This window comes from Haematobia irritans, chromosome 2, assembly GCF_050003625.1.
Source record: "Haematobia irritans isolate KBUSLIRL chromosome 2, ASM5000362v1, whole genome shotgun sequence".
NCBI classification, from domain to species: domain Eukaryota; kingdom Metazoa; phylum Arthropoda; class Insecta; order Diptera; family Muscidae; genus Haematobia; species Haematobia irritans.
This window is the reverse complement of record NC_134398.1, coordinates 96,677,024-96,696,464: the sequence shown is the minus strand read 5'-3', so window position 1 is coordinate 96,696,464 and position 19,441 is coordinate 96,677,024. Positions and strand designations below refer to the sequence as shown.

Below are 19,441 nucleotides of genomic sequence, written 5' to 3'. Positions count from 1 at the left end.
TTGTCAACATTTTATTTCTATAGAAAAGTTTGACAAAATTTTATTTCTAAAATAAACTATTATTACTATAGAAAGTTTTGTCAAAATTTTATTTCGATGGCAACCCAAGAGGTACTGCCTTGACAACATGTACCTAATTGTGACGACGCACTGGGATGATCTTGGTCTCCGCATAAAGGTGATCCAGTGGTGTACTGCGTAGACATAACCTCGACGCCGTCAGGAGGGGGTGGAATCGAGGACAGGTAGAGGTTAAACAGTGCCGGAGATATCACCCCGCTCTGGGGAACTCACTGTTTAACTCTACGGGGTTTTGACTTCTTGTCTCTGAATTCCACGTACGACTGGCGTCCACACATATAATTCAGAACCCAATGCTTCGTTCCTGCCGGTAGGGACGTATTCTCGATGTCCTCAAATAGTGTGGCATCGAATGCTTTCGATAGGTCAAGCGCCACCAGGACCGTCCTATGACACGGCGTGGGCTGATTAAGTCCCCAATTGATATGTGTCGAAATGGCATGTAAGGCTGTCGTCGTACTGCGTACCTTACGGAATCCATGTTGATGGTGGGCAGCTAGAAAATTCTCCACAAGGCTGGGGAGGAGTAGTGCCTCAAATGTCTTGGCTACTGGCGAGAGAAGGGATATCGGTCTGTACACACAAAAAAATTTTAATTGAGTTTTAAAAAATATTCAATTAAAAATTTAATTGATTCAACAAATTTTTTAATTGAAACAAAAATCAATCACAAAAATAATAGTATCAATTAATTTTTTAATTGGATCAATTAACTTTTTAATTGACCTTCAATTAATTTTTTAATTGATATTATCATTTCTGTGATTGAAGACATTTCAATTAAAAATTAATTGGATCAATTAATTTCGTGATTGAATCAGAAAAAAAACTTTTGTGTGTACGATTCACTTTTATGAACAATTACCTTATACCTTCTCTTAAAATATAAACTGTTTTATCAATTCCAACATTTGCTTTACTTAAATATGAATTGATATGTTATTTTGTTTTCTTTTAAGTTGTGCACGAAAAAGCCCCAACTCATTTTTTTTTTTCAAAAATTCAAACTCAAAAAGCCCTAAGTCATACAAATTAATTAAAAATATAAATATTAAAAAAAATATTATAATTTTGAATTTGTCTGATGTTAATAATAAAAACAGCATTTTAAATGTTTTTGTATCTGGTGTGTTTCTTATTTTAAGTTTTTTCCCCCTCCTGTAAACTTCGTTTTTCATGAGTTAGGGCCTTTGTATATTAAGGTAACGATTTGAAGGACATGAAATCATTGGCCTCAAGACAATATTTTCTTGAGGGTGAACTGAGTAAGATCGACTACAACATTCCCTACATTTAAAATTAAGTGGACACTATATTTCACTAAAGCCAATTTAACCTTATTTTACTTAATGGAAATGCGTACACTGTTAGAAAAATATGTTTTTCATATGTTCCGATATAAACAAAATGTGTTTCTGGCACAATTTTAAAACACAATATATTTAAGTGCAAACATATAATGTTCCTAAACTAACACTAAATGTTTGGGACATCTATATTAATATGTTAGAATATATTATGTTTGGGGCATGAATGTTTCATAAAAATCATATGTGTGAATGCAAACATATATAAATTTACAAATTTCGACTAAACATACATATGTTGTGATATTTTATTCAAAGCGACAGAGAGAGTATAGAGAAAGAAATAGAGATGGAAATCGGGAGGGTTGACAAAAGATATCAATATAACACAGCGAAAGAATGAAAAGAGAACAATTTCTGTGTATGTTGTTTCGGAAAACTGTTTTATGATAAGGCCAAAAGTTTGATATGCTTAAGTCTAAATATTATTTAATTTGAATAAAGAGAATAGACATTCGGAGCCAAGAGAATAGACATTTGAAAAACAAACACCATATGTTTTCGCCTTGAGAGCAGCATTTTATGTATGTGTGGACATGTGTTTTGTTTATCATTTTGGCATTATGGGCACAATTTTTTTCTTGGTTCGTTAAAAGAAATCAGGGGTCTTCATAAAAATAACGAAAGGGTACTATACTCTTTTTAGAGTTGAGTCAGTAAAATAAAATAAGGAGGAAATAGTGAAAAATTACACAGTAAAATGTATAAAAACAAAGTTTAGTTCCTATTTATTAATAAGTAGTCCACGAGGTGACGGACACCATCAAATATAAAAGCGGGCATTAAGTTCGAGTTTTGCAGCTAAAACGATCTAAAAAGTTTATTTTCTTTAAAATGAATTATTAAAAAAATAAAAGGCATTTTAGAGCGATGGTGTTAAATCCTAGTAAAAAACTGTTCACGCCTAACTAAATTTATGTTTATATTATAAAATTATTTATGTATGTTTATATTCGACTCCACGTTCTTCTTTTGTTAGAGTTTTTGAATTCCTTCCAAATTTTAAAGTTTTGTACCAAAACCAGTTTTTTGTTACAAAATTGTTATTTTTGTAATAAAAAAATAATATTTTATCCAAAAATCAGTCAATTTCGTTTATATCAAGCACTGTTACTGACTATAAATCTTTAATAACCCACATTTCGAAGTTTCATTATAAAAATTTATTATAGTATAAATATAAATGTGTAAATTAAAAAAAAGTGTTCGGTCGGAGCAGGGATTGAACCCACGACCCTTTGCATGCAAGGCAGACATGCTAACCACTGCTCCACGTGGCAAACAAATGTATGTTTCTGTTAAATAATGTAATGTTTGCATGGGCTCGTGGGCGCTGCAAACTATGCTATATAAATGTAACTTATAACGATATTTATCTGCTGGTGACTATAACAGCTACGTAGCCCAGTGGATAGTGTGTTGGCTTACAAACTGTATGGTCCTCGGTTCGATTCTCCGTGCAGGCGAAAGGTAAAATTTAAAAAATGTATAAAAGTGAATAATTTCTTCAACATTATTTGTATTACAGAAAAAGGTGCCAAGAACTAAAATATTTCGTGGAAGTGAAAATTACGAGTATGTTAGGGAATGAGAACAATCGTCTTTGGAAAAAATTCTTCCAAGCATACAATATTTTTGGGTTCAAAATGCTTCCAAACATATAATATGTTCACATAAAACAAACATATTAATGTTTCGGCAGTATCCAATAATATATGTGCTTCCTGCAAAATATGTTTGGAACATATATTAAAGAAGCGATTTTTTTAGGGTGTACGTCAGTTGAATGAACTAAAAAACGCGATAAAATTAAGCGTAAAAATTTTCTAAATTCGTACTTCTCACATAATAGTTCATTATTTCTTTAAATTTGTAAATTTTACTACAATTGCGATCAACTTAAACTTATGGTACTAAAGGCATTCTTGCAATTTTGAACACCAATTTTTCCTTCAAACTACAAAATTTTTTAAATTTAATATGTTTAATCAATTTTCTTGAATTTGTCGAAAAACATTTACTTATTCTTGTGATATCGGCGTGAGGTCAGCGTTTGTAATACTGTTTAGTTAAAATTTCAATATTCACAATTTTCTAAAATAAACCGAAAGTTTTCTTCCTGGTTCACTTTTTTCACTGTTCACTGTTTTTTTTTTTTCAATGAAATTTTGCTTACAAAACGTCAAAATGGACTTTAGGAATCGTAAAGTAATTGCAAAAATAATTGGATCTTTATTCACAAACAATACGTCATTTCAAAGAATCAAAAAATTTGTGTGTTAATTGCGAGACCCTTCAAAATATCTTTCACTTAATTACGTCCGCAATTTTTTTGTAAAGTAAACAGGACATACTAACATTTTATGGCCATCTTCAAACCCCAGCAAAAAAGTGTCCCAAAAAGTATTGAAAATGTTATTTTTGGATCCAGAAGTGGTGTGAAATTGGCGCAGAAGCTATGTATTTAACATGGGATTGTCATAGGATGGACCATTTCAACAGCCGATGCACTGAACTTGCATAATATAGAGTTTACTAATATTTCAGCCTTTGTAATGCTACTAACGGTGCGTATTGTTAAAATAATGATTGCTTTTTAGTTTTTTTGAACTATTAGTGTTCTTTTATTTGTACATGGACTGTTTACATATATCGGTGTAAATATTTAACATATATATTTAACATATTACTTTTAAGTGCGACCATATAATGTTCATATAGACTACCCAGCAACAAGTTTCGAAGTTGTTCAAAACGCACAGCTTTAAATTCACTTCCTAAAATGCCCGACCAAAGATGTCCTACACAGGAAGTTATTTTAATTAATTTTTTTTCATATTTTTAAGGATTAATTTTAACTTTTTTGTTTCAAATTGTTTAGGAAAAGAGTAAGAATTAATAAAATGGTACAAATTATTTAAAATTTTTTGAAAAAAGTGCTAAATCCATTCTACAAATAGTGTCCTATGACAAGCCCATGTTAACATCATCGCTTCTGTGCAAATTTAATACCACTTCAGGATCCAAAAATAACATGTTTACTACTTGTTTGGGCACTCTTTTGTTGTTGGGTAGCATAACATGTTTGCGACATATAATAAATAAATTTATTAGATCAAAATATTACTTTTCACTCATTAAAAATAGTTCGTAGTTTGAAGAACAAATTGGAGTTCAAAATTACAAAAATGTCTTTTGTTATAGGTATTTAAAGATGGGTGCATATTTCGTAAAATTAACAATGTTAATAAATTCTGAACTATTTTATGGGAGACACGAATTTAGCTAATCTTTATGCTTCATTTCTGTATAATTTTTTCCTCTGTTTTAGATAATTTAACTAACGTGCGCAAAAAAATATTAAAGTCATCGAATCTTTCTTAAAACCTACTAATTTCACTAACAAAAAATTAACTAATTTTTTCGAAATATTAGAACCACTTTTTTAAGTGTGAAAGAACGAGATAAATTGGCTGGATTTTGACGAAATTTAATGCTGGTTCCAAAGATTAACCCCCATATGCAAAAACGTTAACCCTCTGTATCATAGTGTAGACTGTAGGCAACATACCGTCCGAATGCCTCAAAATTAATAGAAATAACTTCTTTAGCTCAATCACGCACTGTATCCCGTGGTTTACATATTGAGCTAATAAACTTGCAAAAATAGAACAATTAGGTGGCACTACTTGCTGGAAATTGACATTTCTTTATTGACTATTGGCATTTACGAAAAATTGCTTGTGTTTTGTGTGTAATCTTGTTTAATTGGAGAGGTAAGTGTTTGAGCTTTATTGTAGAATGTTCTTTTTGAACAATTTTTACGTTGTTTTTGTTTTTGGTGACATATGGCAACACACCCAATTTGTGGGAGTTTCTCTTCAAATAATAAAAATAAATTAAAATTAAAATATACGTGTATTTTATTTTTTTGTTATCATCTCCAATACAAAAAATCATACAAATCGGAGTTCATGAGTGATAGAGGGTTAAAGAAAACTTCAAGCCTACTTTTACCATATAAATTCCTTCGATAAACTGTCAATAAATTATTTTACATATGGACATTTGTCTTTAAACTAATGATTTTTGGTAAAAATAATTGTGTGTGCCGTGACTCGAACCTGGATTTTGTGCTCCACCCGCATTAACAGTCGCCTTAGCACATTGCACCACCGTCGGAGTTTCCGTAACAACGTCTTAATATTATTTTAAGACTTTTCATGCGTAAAGAAGAACATCATAGCCAGGATTGCATTGGGAACGGCGTTGATAAAAAATTGTAAATTATAAAGGAGATGGTGGTAATCCTGTATGACATATACACCCTCATAAAAAATCGCTTCTGTAACATATACTCCCAAACATATTTTGCTTCAAGCATATACATTTTTGGGTATTGCCCAAACATTTATATGTTTGATATCTTCCAATATATAATATGTTTGAAAGCATATTGGTCTAAACAATATATGTTTGGGTAGTCTAAGTTCCAAACATTTTGTATTTTTGCATCCAAATTCAATAATGTTGTCTTCCAAAAAACAATATGTTATTTTGTGAACATATAATATGTTTGGAAGCATTTTGCACCCAAAAATATTATATGCTTAAAAAAATTCTCCCAAACAATATTGTGCTCAAAATTTTATTTATTTATTTATATATTTACAATCATAATGAATTATGAAAATAAACAGGTAATATAGGTGCTAACAACATAGGTTTTCGACCTGAATGCTCAAAATTTTGTTTCTGCCTAATTGTATATTCCCCCACATCTTTCTCACTTCCACGACATTTTTTAGTTCTTAGCACCTTTTTCTGTAATACAAACATTGTAGAAGAAATTATTCATTTTTTTTATTTTAATTTTACCTTTTGCCGGACGGGGATTCGAACAGCGGACCACACAGTTTGTAAGGATCAAAGAAGTAGCTGATCATTTGCCCAAGGAAAAATAAAATGTTAATTTTGTAATAACAAGCAACAACCACCAACTTAATTCGATATCGCTCCCTGTTAAATAGCGCTCCAAGCTACTAAACACATATATGTTTATAGGCTATTTCTAAATTAATATATGTTTGCATCCAAGCATATTATATTTACAAACATTTTATGTCCCAAACATAATATGTTCTAACATATTAACATATATGTCCCAAACATGTTATGCTAGTTTATGAACATTATATGCTTGCACTCAAAAATATTGTGTTTAAAAATTTCTGTTCCAAACATATAATGTTTATAGCCAAACATATGAAAAACAGTCTTTTTCATCCGTGTATCTAGCGTTAGTTTTGGGGACGCTTCCCCAAAATTCACGCTGCGTACCCTGCTGTCCTCATAACTAACGGTGTGTAGGAAATCGGCCGCCATGGTGGTCTACGGAGTTAAGTAATATGAGGAAAACCTGCACCAGAGCTCCGGAGGATTAGGATGTTTGCAAAATAAATCTGAGAGGATATAAAGGAGAACTGAACTATAGAACTGCCCACATATAATATTATATCTAATCAAATATGACAGAAGATCTAATAATATCTGGCCAGATCCACCAATTTTTACACGCCCGTGTAAAAATCGGTGGCTCTGATCATATTTAATTACAGTGCACTCGCGGTAACGTGAACACGCTTTTTCTTAAACCAACTACTCCGTAACGCTGAAAAACATGAAATTTGATCTAGTTTGGTTTTTTTCGTGAATTTTAATTATTAATTTAAATTGTTTTATAATTCCATACCCACTGATATTTTTCCGATTTTTTTTTTTAATTTTTTCATAATATTACTAATAACAAAAATAAAAGACTATCACGCCAGAACGTGTACATCTCCCGAATAATGCTATGTTTTGTTCTGAAATTCGCTAACGGTCGCACATCACAACACATCTAAACAATCTTTATATATTGTGACAGTTTTAAGAAATCTTTTTTATACCCTAAACCAGAGCTTCCCAACCGAATTTGCTTCGCGGAAGAAATCGGATCAAATTAGATATAGCTCTCATATATATGTATCGCCCGATTTCGATAAATGGGGTCGCTTTGCACTTTTTTACTAACAGATCGTCGTCAAAGTTAGCACAAGGTAATCTAATTTACCACCCTTTATGTGTGCAGAATTTCATTGAAATCAGTTCAGATTTAGATATAGCTCCCATATACATACATCGCTCGATATTCCCAAATTATTCCATAATACTCTTATTTATTAACCCATGCTACTCCAGTGTAATATTTTTATGTATTATCCGATCGTATTTAGACTTACATGTAACTCTTACATAATAATATTGACCGATTTTCACGAATATGGGTTTATTACCCACATTAATTGAGCAATTTGAGTATTAAGTTCGAGTTTAGCCGCTAAAATAGCTAAAGTGAAAACTAAATCAGTAAAAAAGGCATAAAATTATAAATATTTGTTGTAAATTTTATTATAACTTGATGGGGAATAGGCCAAAGCTAATTTTCACAAAGTTTGTATTCCTTAAAGTGGATTATAAAAGAAAAGTAATCGCGAATGATGATTTTAGCGGCTAAACTCGAACTTAATACCCACCTTATCAGAAAACCTTATTATAGCAATAGATTTTTTTACTTTTCACATATTACTATACTATCACTTTTAAATTATTTGGCATTTGACATACATAGTTTTCATTTTGCATAATATAATCAATTTCTTCTATATCACAAAGTTTAACTATTTCAACTGTGCTAGTACTAGAAACAATATGTGTAACAAATGTTTTCTTTTTTTATGTTGTATTCGATTAGTTCGATTAACATCAAAAACATTTAAAATAATACAATTCATTGCAATATATAAAAAACAACTTATTTGGCCATATATTCCTTGAGCATTTTTATGAATTGAGCGTATTCTGTAATTAGTTGTTTTTGTTTTCCTGTATAATAAGGACCATTATACATTGTAATTTTTTATTAATTAATTATTTAATTTTAATTAGTATCGTGCGCACTCAGAATTTTGATAAATATAGAATTAGGCTTGTTGTGAATAGGATAATTAGATATGTATTTGGGGTCAAATGGTACGAACATATGAGTGGAAAGGTGAAGGAATTTCTGGGATGTAGTGGTGACGATTATATTTCGCTTCGGAGAGTTATATTCTTTTACAAGGCTGTAAAGAGATCGTTGCCATCCGATCTGATAACTAGATTTGTGTTTTCACATTCAGTATGGAACCCGCAGATTATTATACCATCTATTCATTATGCCATTTTCGAGAGGTCTTTTGTGGTGTCCATAGCTAGGATGTGGAATGCCTTGCCGATAGCGCTTAGGAATTTCAACTTCACCGTTGTTCAGTTCAGGAATGAGTTGTTGCTTAGAATCCAGAATGAATAATTGCTTGGTAACGCTTATAGTAAGCAATGGTCTTATCAAATAGTATATATAGTTAATGTTTCGAACATTTAGCCATATAAATAAATATATATAAAAATATACAGTGCACTCGCGGTAACGTGAAATAATTAGGTTAGGTTAGGTGGCAGCCCGATGTATCAGGCTCACTTAGACTATTCAGTCCATTGTGATACCAAATTGGTGAACTTCTCTCTTATCACTGAGTGCTGCCCGATTCCATGTTAAGCTCAATGACGAGGGACCTCCTTTTTATAGCCGAGTCCGAACGGCGTGAACTAATTAAAACCAAGAGGTCAAGTTAGCGAAAATGTTCTCGTTAGAGAACTTCAGCGAATTTCAGAACAAAACATCGCCATATTCGGGAGTTTTACACGTTCTAGAGTGATAGTCTTTTATTTTTATTATTAGTAATATTAAATACTTAATTTAATTCCATGGAAAAATTTAACAAAAAGAGATCGGAAAAATATCAGTGGGAATGGAATTATAAAGCAATTTAAATTAATAATTAAAATTCACAAACAAAGCCAAACTAGGTCACTAAAAAATTCCATAGGTGTATTTGAAATTGTATTTGGCATTGTGAATCTGCCTTTAACGTCAAATTTCATGTTTTTCAGCGTTGCGGAATAGTTGTGTCAGCAAAAGCGTGCTCACGTTATGCGGTGTTCACGTTAGGCGGTGTTCATGTTACCGCGAGTGCACTGTATAAATAAATTTTTTCTGTTAATGTGATCTGAACCCAACAAACACAAGGATGAGCATTTTCCATAGGTAACGCCACATCAATTTGATAGTGAATCCCATATTCAACATTAATTCAAATGGCTTTGCAAATTGCATGCTTTCAACAAATTTTCCAATAGGTTTGAAGTATTAAAACGAAATTTAATTTGAAAAGTTGTTGCTAATATGTTGAGAAATTGTTGCTAACGTGTTGAGTTCTACTGTTGTGGGTAATGTCTGTTTTTTGTTGAGAACTCGATTTTCTCAACAATTTCTCAAATTGAATTCTAATCTAATTCTTTGAAAAAATGTTTGAATGCGTATTGAATATAAAGCATTTCTCCAATGCTTGGGAATTTACTTTTGTTCTTATATTTCTATATAGATTTAAGATTTTTTAGTGGCTGTACACTATTATTGGCCTCATTTGGCTTTGTATTGTATTAATACAATTGAAATTGAAAATAGTTTTTTTCAATATTTGACTCATGGAAATTCAGTTCATATAAATTATGACTTTTTCCACATGTATGAAATACGTGCGGTTTCGACAACGGTGATGAAATATGTAATGCGCCGCAGACAATGTGTCGTCTAATGGACATTGTTATACCATATTACATGAAATCCCATGTATTCGTTTATTTAGACGACCTACTAATAATGTCCCAGGATTTTGAGGAACATTTACATCATCTGCAGGAAGTAGCAAATCGATTCCGAAAGGCCGGGTTAACTATTAACATTAAAAAGAGCAGCTTTGCAATAAAACGAGTGAAGTATCTGGGTTATATTGTCGGAGAAGGATTTTTAAGTGTAGACCCCGATAAAGTTAATGCCATATCTGATTTTCCAGTTCCATCATCAGTGAAAGGTGTAAGACAGTTCATGGGTATGGTTAGTTGGTATCGGCGCTTCATAGATGACTTTTCCACTTACAGAACTTCTGAAATCATTTGTATGGTCAGAAGATGCCCAAAAGTCGTTCAAACTCTTAAAACGGAAGTTGTGTAGTGCACCAGTGTTAGCACACGCTGATTTTTCTAAAACTTTTATTGTGCAGTGCGATGCAAGTTCGGTTGGAGTTGGAGCAGTATTAGCTCAAGAAGACAACGATGCCATCGAACGCCCTATAGCGTACATGTCACAAAAATTGACAAAGACACAAAAGAATTACACAGTTACTGAACTGGAATGCTTAACCGTGGTGTTAGCCATACAAAAATTTAGGGCCTACATTGAAGGCCATGAATTCAAGGAGGTGACGGATCATGCCAGTCTCAAATGGCTAATGAGGCAATCCGATTTGACTGGGAGGTTGGCAAGATGGGCATTGAAGCTTCAAGGTTAGGTTAGGTGGCAGCCCGTTGTATCAGGCTCACTTAGACTATTCAGTCCATTGTGATACCACATTGGTGAACTTCTCTCTTATCACTGAGTGCTGCTCGATTCCATGCTAAGCTCAATGACAAGGGACCTCCTTTTTATAGCCGAGTCGCTGTTCGCACATTGCAGTGAAACCACTTAGAGAATCTTTGAAACCCTCAGAAATGTCACCAGCATTACTGAGGTAGGATAATCCACCGCTGAACAAATTTTTTGGTGTTTGGTCGAAACAGGAATTGAACCCACGACCTTGTGTATGCAAGGCGGGCATGCTAACCATTGCACCACGGTGGCTTCAAGCTTTCGAGTTTAACATTGAACATCGAAGGGGCAAGGAAAACGTCGTCCCTGATGCATTATCTCGAGCGTTTGAAGGACAGGTGTCGGAGATAGTGGAAGAGGGTAGGCCAGCTATAGATCTAGATTCTAATGCCTTTTTGGGGGAGGAATATAAAACATGGCGAGAGCAGGTTTCCGAGTCCCAGTTTGCTGATTTCAAGATTGTTGGTAAGTTCATTTATAAAAGAGTCAAGTGTCCTTCAGAAAGCATGAATGAGGATGTTTGGAAGCTGCTGGTACCCAGTGAACTTCGAGAGAAGGTAATAAAAACAGATCACGATATCCCAAATGCTGCACATGGTCGTATTGCGAAGACAATCGAGAGGATACGTAGAGGCCGCGGCTTGTGACAGATGTAAAGAAATATATCCTCAGCTGTGAGATTTGTAAAACATCTAAATATCCTACTTCCACTCTAAAACCACCGATGGGGCAGATGGCGGAAACCGATAGACCTTTCCAAAGGCTATATCTTGATTTTCTGGGACCGTTTCCGCGGTCCCATAGGCATAGGCATTTTCATAACATTAGCCTCAGGACCTATAATTTCTTTCCTACGAGACGAGATTTTTAATTGTTATGGTGTTCCCGAGGTAATAGTAATCGATAATGGGACTCAATTTCGAAGTAGAGAGTTCAAGTCTCTTCCAACAGAATATGGTATGACACCAATTTACAGCTGTATATAGTCCACAGTCTAACGCGAGTGAGAGGGTAAATCGCTCCATAAATGCTGCACTTAGGTCTTTTGTAAAAGACGACCAAAAGCCATGGGATATGTATCTTAGTAGTATTAACTGTGCTCTAAGAAATAGCATACATCAAACGACAGGTGAATCGCCACATAGGATATTGTTCGGCCAAGGAATGATTTTACATGGAAAGGACTATGAACTAATGCGAAGGTTGAAGTGTCTCGAGGACACAGATTTACAGTTACAAAGAACAGATAAATTTACCTTATTACGAGATTTTATTCAGGAGAAAGTTCGGAAAGCATATGAGAAAAATGAAAGAGTATATAATTTGAGAGCACGGAATAGATATCTTGAGATTGGACAGGAAGTCATAAGATGCAATTTTATACAAAGCTCACTCCCTAACAGATTTAATTGGCGTGAAGGCAGTACTTATAAGGAAAATCGGTAATTGTTATTGTAAAGTAAAGGACTGTGACTCTGGAAAGCACAGGCATATATCACATGAAAGACATATGGATGGACGCAACATTTTTTTTTTTTGTAAGTGGTGTATATTTGTAAGTTGTGTTACAATTTTACGGGCGAGTGCCACTTGTTCAATAACAAAAAAAAAAAAAATAATAATTTTGATCTAGTAACATGGGCTGAAAAAGAAAAGTCAAGAAAAAAAGTTATTTGATAATGTTAGCTAATGAAAATGGGAATCTCTAACTGTGAAGCAGAATACTAAGGTCGCAAGCTATCTTACGTCAATTTATGAATATCTCAGTATAGCCTCAATTTGCCGTCTTTTCATAAACATTGATATATTTTAATCAAACTAGTTTTAATCATCACACTTTACCCTGATTGAGCTAAGCATTTTGGAGGCCAATTAATGTTCCTATACCATAGCATTATAATGGACCAGAATCCCCATCAACAGGCCTGTGGATAAGGAGGATGTCTGTCTGTAAGTTCCAATAATTCTGTTTACCTTCCAAATTGTACAAGCTCAACTTTTATTTTACCTTACCAACATTCTTAACGATAATTATACTTAGTTTCTATTCTTCACTAATAATTATTATTTAATTAATTTATTGTTTAATTTATATTTTCCCTCTTTGTTTAAAAAATTGATTTCCTCTAAATTGAATTGAAACTCTCATTACTTGTTTCTAACCAATATACTATATTAGTTTATCCTTTGCTTCGCGAGTGTAAGACACTTTCTAATATAAAATATATGTTACTTTAAATTTATAATGCCTTACTAAACATTATCCAATTATCGAAAGGTGATGAAGGCTAAGTAAAAGATATCCAATATTGGGCTGACCATAATATCATCAAAGACGTCAGCAAGGTGGGCGGGTACAGAAAAGGGGTAGCAAAATTACATCATATGCTACCCTAAAATTTCACTGGTACCTTCTATACTATATTCTTTCACTTTTTCCGTAGCTACCTTTATAATTTTTCTTTTATGTTGACCAATCATATCCTTTCTCTGATGGACAAGAACTGCCCCAGACTGAGCACGGCCAGGGCCACAAGGTAGCCAAGTTCAAAAGATGAAGGAACCTTTCGGTAGATCGTCACAAATTATATATAATCAGATTAGATATAATTAGATGTGGGCTATATTTGAGACCTGGAATTCCTTTAGAATTAGATCTGATCAGATAACACAATTTTTTGGATCTGACCAGATCTGCCTAGATATACTACTGTATCTAATAAGATATGGCGGTAGATCTAATAACAACTAGTCAGATCCACCAATTTTTACACGGGTTGTGACAGTTCGATATTTTTATTTTTGTTGTGACAGTTCGATATTTTTATTTTTTATTTATATAAATATTTATTGTCTTCTTATTTTTCGAGGACGATCAAGGAGTATGAGAAGCAGTGATGTGGTAAGTTTATTGCTTGATTCCTATTATTATATATTTAATATTGTCTCTTTTCTAAGAGGATGAAATTGTGGTAGTCCAGGAAAAGATTAAGGATACCGAGGAGCAACGTGAAGATGTGTAGCCAATGTTATATCCGAAGTTGCGGTAGAAGGTAGTATTATCCAATACCCAAAGATAGAATAAGAATTTGTGAATGATTTGCATTGTGAACCGCATATATTCCCGTGCAATTATTCGTAGTATGGTACTTGGGGCTTCGCACTAATCATGCCATATAGCGTTGGTTTGCATTATTGGTAAGTATATGTATTATTTGCAAATATATCTTTAAATAACCTGACAATTCTGCTGTATATTTATATCTTATATTTTCAGAGTTTTCATTTCGAGTAGCCAAAGAGGTTCTTTTTAGATTAATTTAGAACGACGCCAATAAGAGTCCCTTCAAACTATTAGAAAAAGTGAATTTTAAGATAGTTGTAAAAGAATCATTGTGGTCAAGTAAAATACGATTGTTTAGATGTTTATTAATTTGAATAACAATTTATAAATTATTCCAGGTATAACATTTATACGAATAAAAACACATTGAACATAATGCCTTAAATACGAATTATGTTGATTTATAAGTTGATATTCTACTATTCGGTAGATGCTTCATCGTCTATTAGTGTTTATTCTTGATGGATGCAGCGTGTCTGAAAAAATATCTGAAAAACTATCACTTTAATCCATTTGAAAATTCGAAAATTGTTCACCAATGTACCTTTCACAATTTTAAGCGTAATAACTATGTTTTCAGTTTTTTTTAATAAATTATAACAAGCTAGTTGCGGTTGTAGTTTCACAAAATATAAAATGGCTCTTGTAAAAGTAGAGATGGCATAATAATACTTTCATGTACATTTTGATGAGCTTCCCCCATCACAGTTGGCGATTGTTGTAGTATCACTTACGAGTCTCTGGTAGCGATGAGGATGAAATGGAACTTTGAAATGCTGGCAGGGCTGTTCGACACGAGCACTGTCGTCCACACAAACTTATAGCCTGCAAGGCGTATTAGATTTACGGCTGACTTGGCAGTACACTGTGTGTGGTGCTTATATGGCCACATATGACGATTTGGAACATTCTGGCAACGCAAAAATATTCTTTGACAACGCTAGAATAATCTACGACCAGAGAATGAAGCCGTCGACCAGTTATTGGCAGTCGACGCCGCCGCCGAATATGTCGACTCATCTCGACTCAAACTTATCAGCCAATTAATCAAAAATATTGATTTATATCAAAATGTTTAACTTTCCACCCAAATTCCATCAGTATCAAGTTGCTGTAATAATTTTGCAAACATTTAACTTAAAATTTGAATGCTATGTAAATTTGATTGTAAGATTGGTTGTACAACTAATCTCATTACAATTCGGAAAACTTCAAATTGATTTTATAATGGATAATTGTACGCCGCCGAATGGACAATTCTATATCGGCCGCCGAATGGACAATTCTATATAGCATTATTACCATTATTTGATAAAATAAAGGGTGATTTGTTAAGAGCTTGATAACTTTTTTTAAAAAAAAAACGCATAAAATTTGCAAAATCTCATCGGTTCTTTATTTGAAACGTTAGATTGGTCCATGACATTTACTTTTTGAAGATAATTTCATTTAAATGTTGACCGCGGCTGCGTCTTAGGTGGTCCATTCGGAAAGTCCAATTTTGGGCAACTTTTTCGAGCATTTCGGCCGGAATAGCCCGAATTTCTTCGGAAATGTTGTCTTCCAAAGCTGGAATAGTTGCTGGCTTATTTCTGTAGACTTTAGACTTGACGTAGCCCCACAAAAAATAGTCTAAAGGCGTCAAATCGCATGATCTTGGTGGCCAACTTACCGGTCCATTTCTTGAGATGAATTGTTCTCCGAAGTTTTCCCTCAAAATGGCCATAGAATCGCGAGCTGTGTGGCATGTAGCGCCATCTTGTTGAAACCACATGTCAACCAAGTTCAGTTCTTCCATTTTTGGCAACAAAAAGTTTGTTAGCATCGAACGATAGCGATCGCCATTCACCGTAACGTTGCGTCCAACAGCATCTTTGAAAAAATACGGTCCAATGATTCCACCAGCGTACAAACCACACCAAACAGTGCATTTTTCGGGATGCATGGGCAGTTCTTGAACGGCTTATGGTTGCTCTTCACTCCAAATGCGGCAATTTTGCTTATTTACGTAGCCATTCAACCAGAAATGAGCCTCATCGCTGAACAAAATTTGTCGATAAACACATTTCGAACCGAACACTGATTTTGGTAATAAAATTCAATGATTTGCAAGCGTTGCTCGTTAGTAAGTCTATTCATGATGAAATGTCAAAGCATACTGAGCATCTTTCTCTTTGACACCATGTCTGAAATCCCACGTGATCTGTCAAATACTAATGCATGAAAATCCTAACCTCAAAAGAATCACCCTTTATATGGAAAGAAAAGTTCAATTTGTACCGGTGTATTTTAAATTATTCAGATAAGTGATTAGTTTGTTGAAATAGTTCAATGTTGGTTGATTCTCCGTGTAATTAACCTATATTGCACTTATTCTCATTGGATTATTTATCTGCTAGTTTTTGTTAGTTTACAATAACAACATGTGTGCTTTGCTTTCTAGTACCAGCTGTTTTTTTGTGCATGTAATTTTCGCAGTGGCTGTGGATACACATACATTCTTATCAAGCGGTGTTGTCAATACTTGTATTGTTGATTTGTGTTTTGGCGTTTTTAGTTTTGTGACATCTTAGTATATTGAGGCAGTGGGATATTATCATTTGATTTTTGTTACAGTTTGTTTTATAATTTGTATTTGGTTTTCAATTTAATTTTATTTTGTTACTGAATTCACCATGGTATGCTCGAATTAGGATTGTAAAATTGCTTCTGATGATGAGATTGTTATTGTATGCTGGCTTTGTAATGGGCACTGACATTCGAAATGTGCTGGACTTGCTGCAAGGGTAGTAGATGAGTTGTACGTTGGTAACAACGGTCTTAGATGGTGTTGTGTGAGATGTAGGAAGATTAGTGTGGAGTTCTATAACTTTTTTAGGGAGGCTACGTCTGAAGTGACTACGATGACACGTGACATCTGGGAGTTGTATTCGAACTTTGTTAAATTTTGGACGTTGTTTGATAGGTTTCTGGATCTTTCGTCATTTGTTGACTCTCCTGTATCGGGAACGAAACGGGAAGAGGTCTTCCAAGAAGTCGTCGCCGAAGGAGGGTCATACTAAGGTTGTTGGGACTGGTTCGGGGCTGCCGAAATCTGGTATGGGATCATCAACGGTTGGGGGTGTGTCCGCAGGTGTAAGGGGTACGAAGGATGCGATGCCTAGTGTTTCCGGTACGTCGGAAGGTGGTGCCGTATCATCACTGCCCCGAACGGCTATGACTGCTCCTATTGCTTGTCATCCTGTTCCAGGTATTGTAGATGAACAGCCCACGCAAGCTCCTGTGCCGATTCCTTTGGTGGCTGACTCGATATCGTCTTCTTCGCGGGGTCATGGGGTTGATTCAGGTTTGTCCCTCCTAAGTTTCGCGACGCCTACTTTGTCGGATTGCCCTCAGCCTCAGTCGAATGGGAAAAGCTCGAGGAAAGTCAATATGAATGCTTCAAAGAGGGTAGTTAGATATTGATTGTTATATTCGGTCCAGGGTCAATGGTATATCGGGTTTTAGAACTATTAGGTTGAAGTCTCAGTTCTCTGAGAATAGGTCTTCATTTAAGATTATTGTTGATGCTGATCTCTTCGATACGCTGTGTAATCGTGATTTTTGGCCTCCTAGGGCACTCGTTAAGGAGTTTGTTGATCGGTCGGATAACTTACCTAGATTACCTAGCAGGCCTCCTCCATCTCCAAAGAACTGAGTTGCTCTTTTTCTATTGTTTATCTGAATGTTAGAGAGCTGAATACGAAATTATCGAGGCTGTATATTGATAGTTTTGATTTTGAGTTTGCGGTTTTGGTTATGACTGAGACTTGGCTAAGGCCAACGGTATATGATTCTGAGATTCTTTGTGGTCGTTACTTGGTGTTCAGGAAGGATCGTATGGGTAGGTTTGATGGTGGTGTACTGATTGGTGTCCTTGGCACCTTCCCCTCTGAGCGAATTGTTCTGGACGATGTTGATGATATTGAATTCCTTGCGGTAAGGGTAGATGTTCTGGGATTTAGGTTATTCGTCACATGCTCATATATTTCTCCGGCTTCGGAATATTCTATCTATGAGCGTCATTTTGTGGCAATAAATATTATTATGTCTGCAATGAGTGATTCGGACAGTATCGTGGTTTTGCGCGATTTTAATTTGCCTATGGTGTCTTGGCTCACCTTGCCTTATGCGGAGACGTTGACTCCACGGACCACTTCTGGTGGATCGGAATGGGTGACTTTTTTGAATCTTTTTTTGGTCAGATCAATGAAGTTTTGAATTTCTTTGGGAAGATTCTTGATTTGGTTTTCATAGGCGATCCTTATAATTTTGAATTGTCCAGATGTGATACCGTTTTTTAGCCCGAGGATAGGTATCACCCTGATTTCTCTCTTTCCCTCTTGGATGTTGCTCATGGGTCTCAAATGGTTGCTGCGCGGGACGAGGTATTTTCACTATATTTTAAGAAGACGAATTTCGATGTGTTGAATTCGCTTCTTTCGGGTGTTGACTGGGGCTCTGTTTGTAGGTGTGATCGTTTGTCCGATCTCGATGTGACTGTTGATAATTTCTACAGGGTTTTGTGTCTCGGACTGTTCCTAGGCGACGGGTGGATTTCCCTAGGAATCAGCCATGGTGTTCTCCTGCGTTGACGAGACTCAGGAATGATAGGAATACATGTTTTAGACGTTATAAGGGGACGGAATCTGATTTTGATTATGCTCGGTACTCTGTCGCTAGGTCTATTTATAGTATGGAATCAAGGGCGTGTTATGTTCGTTACATTGGTAAGGTTAGGAATGACATTCATTGCAATCCGAGGTCTTTTTATCTTCATTGGAACAGTGATTTTGTTCTTCCTCCTTACACTTCTAGATTGAGGCTGATTCATTTGCCTACTCTTAGGAGCAGACGGACGATGTTGAGCTCCATGATGATGTATAGCTAGTTTGTATGGATATTCCATGCTCTGAATTGATATCTAGGATTAGGATAAATGTTTCTTTTAGGGCATCTATGATTTTAGTCATTGTTAAAACACTCTTGTGCGCTGGTGCGTTGTCTTGATGAAAAATTATTTTTTGTGTTGTAAGCCAGGACGTTTTTCTCGAATTTATACATTTAATTGATCCAAAAGGTTGCAATAGTAGTCTGAATTTGTTTTTTTTGCAGATAGTCAGACAATAAAATACCTTTGAAGTCCCAAAAAACCGTTACCATAACCTTACCAGCCGATTGAATTGTTTTTGCCTTCTTTGGGGCTTTAGTTCATTGCACTATGGGGCAAATGACCGGATTCTGCGGCAAAAAGTCAGTTTT

The 19,441-nt window shown here is 34.7% G+C and overlaps 1 protein-coding gene and 2 long non-coding RNA genes across 5 annotated transcripts in view; 2 read left to right on the top strand and 1 right to left on the bottom strand.

Annotated features, from left to right (window-relative positions):
• LOC142225836 (uncharacterized) overlaps positions 1–14,525 on the top strand; it is a 37,032-nt gene extending 22,507 nt beyond the window's left edge. The window contains exons 3-5 of the long non-coding RNA XR_012719448.1: positions 13,887–13,918; positions 13,975–14,214; positions 14,294–14,525. This is a non-coding gene — a long non-coding RNA (uncharacterized LOC142225836). The remainder of the gene's footprint in view (positions 1–13,886; positions 13,919–13,974; positions 14,215–14,293) is intronic.
• Positions 1–19,441, top strand: part of LOC142223388 (uncharacterized) — a 232,889-nt gene that overhangs the window by 106,377 nt on the left and 107,071 nt on the right. The gene's annotated exons all lie outside the window — the stretch shown is intronic.
• The window catches only part of gus (splA/ryanodine receptor domain and SOCS box containing gustavus), a 118,397-nt gene that overhangs the window by 19,331 nt on the left and 79,625 nt on the right, over positions 1–19,441 (bottom strand). The window lies entirely within an intron of this gene.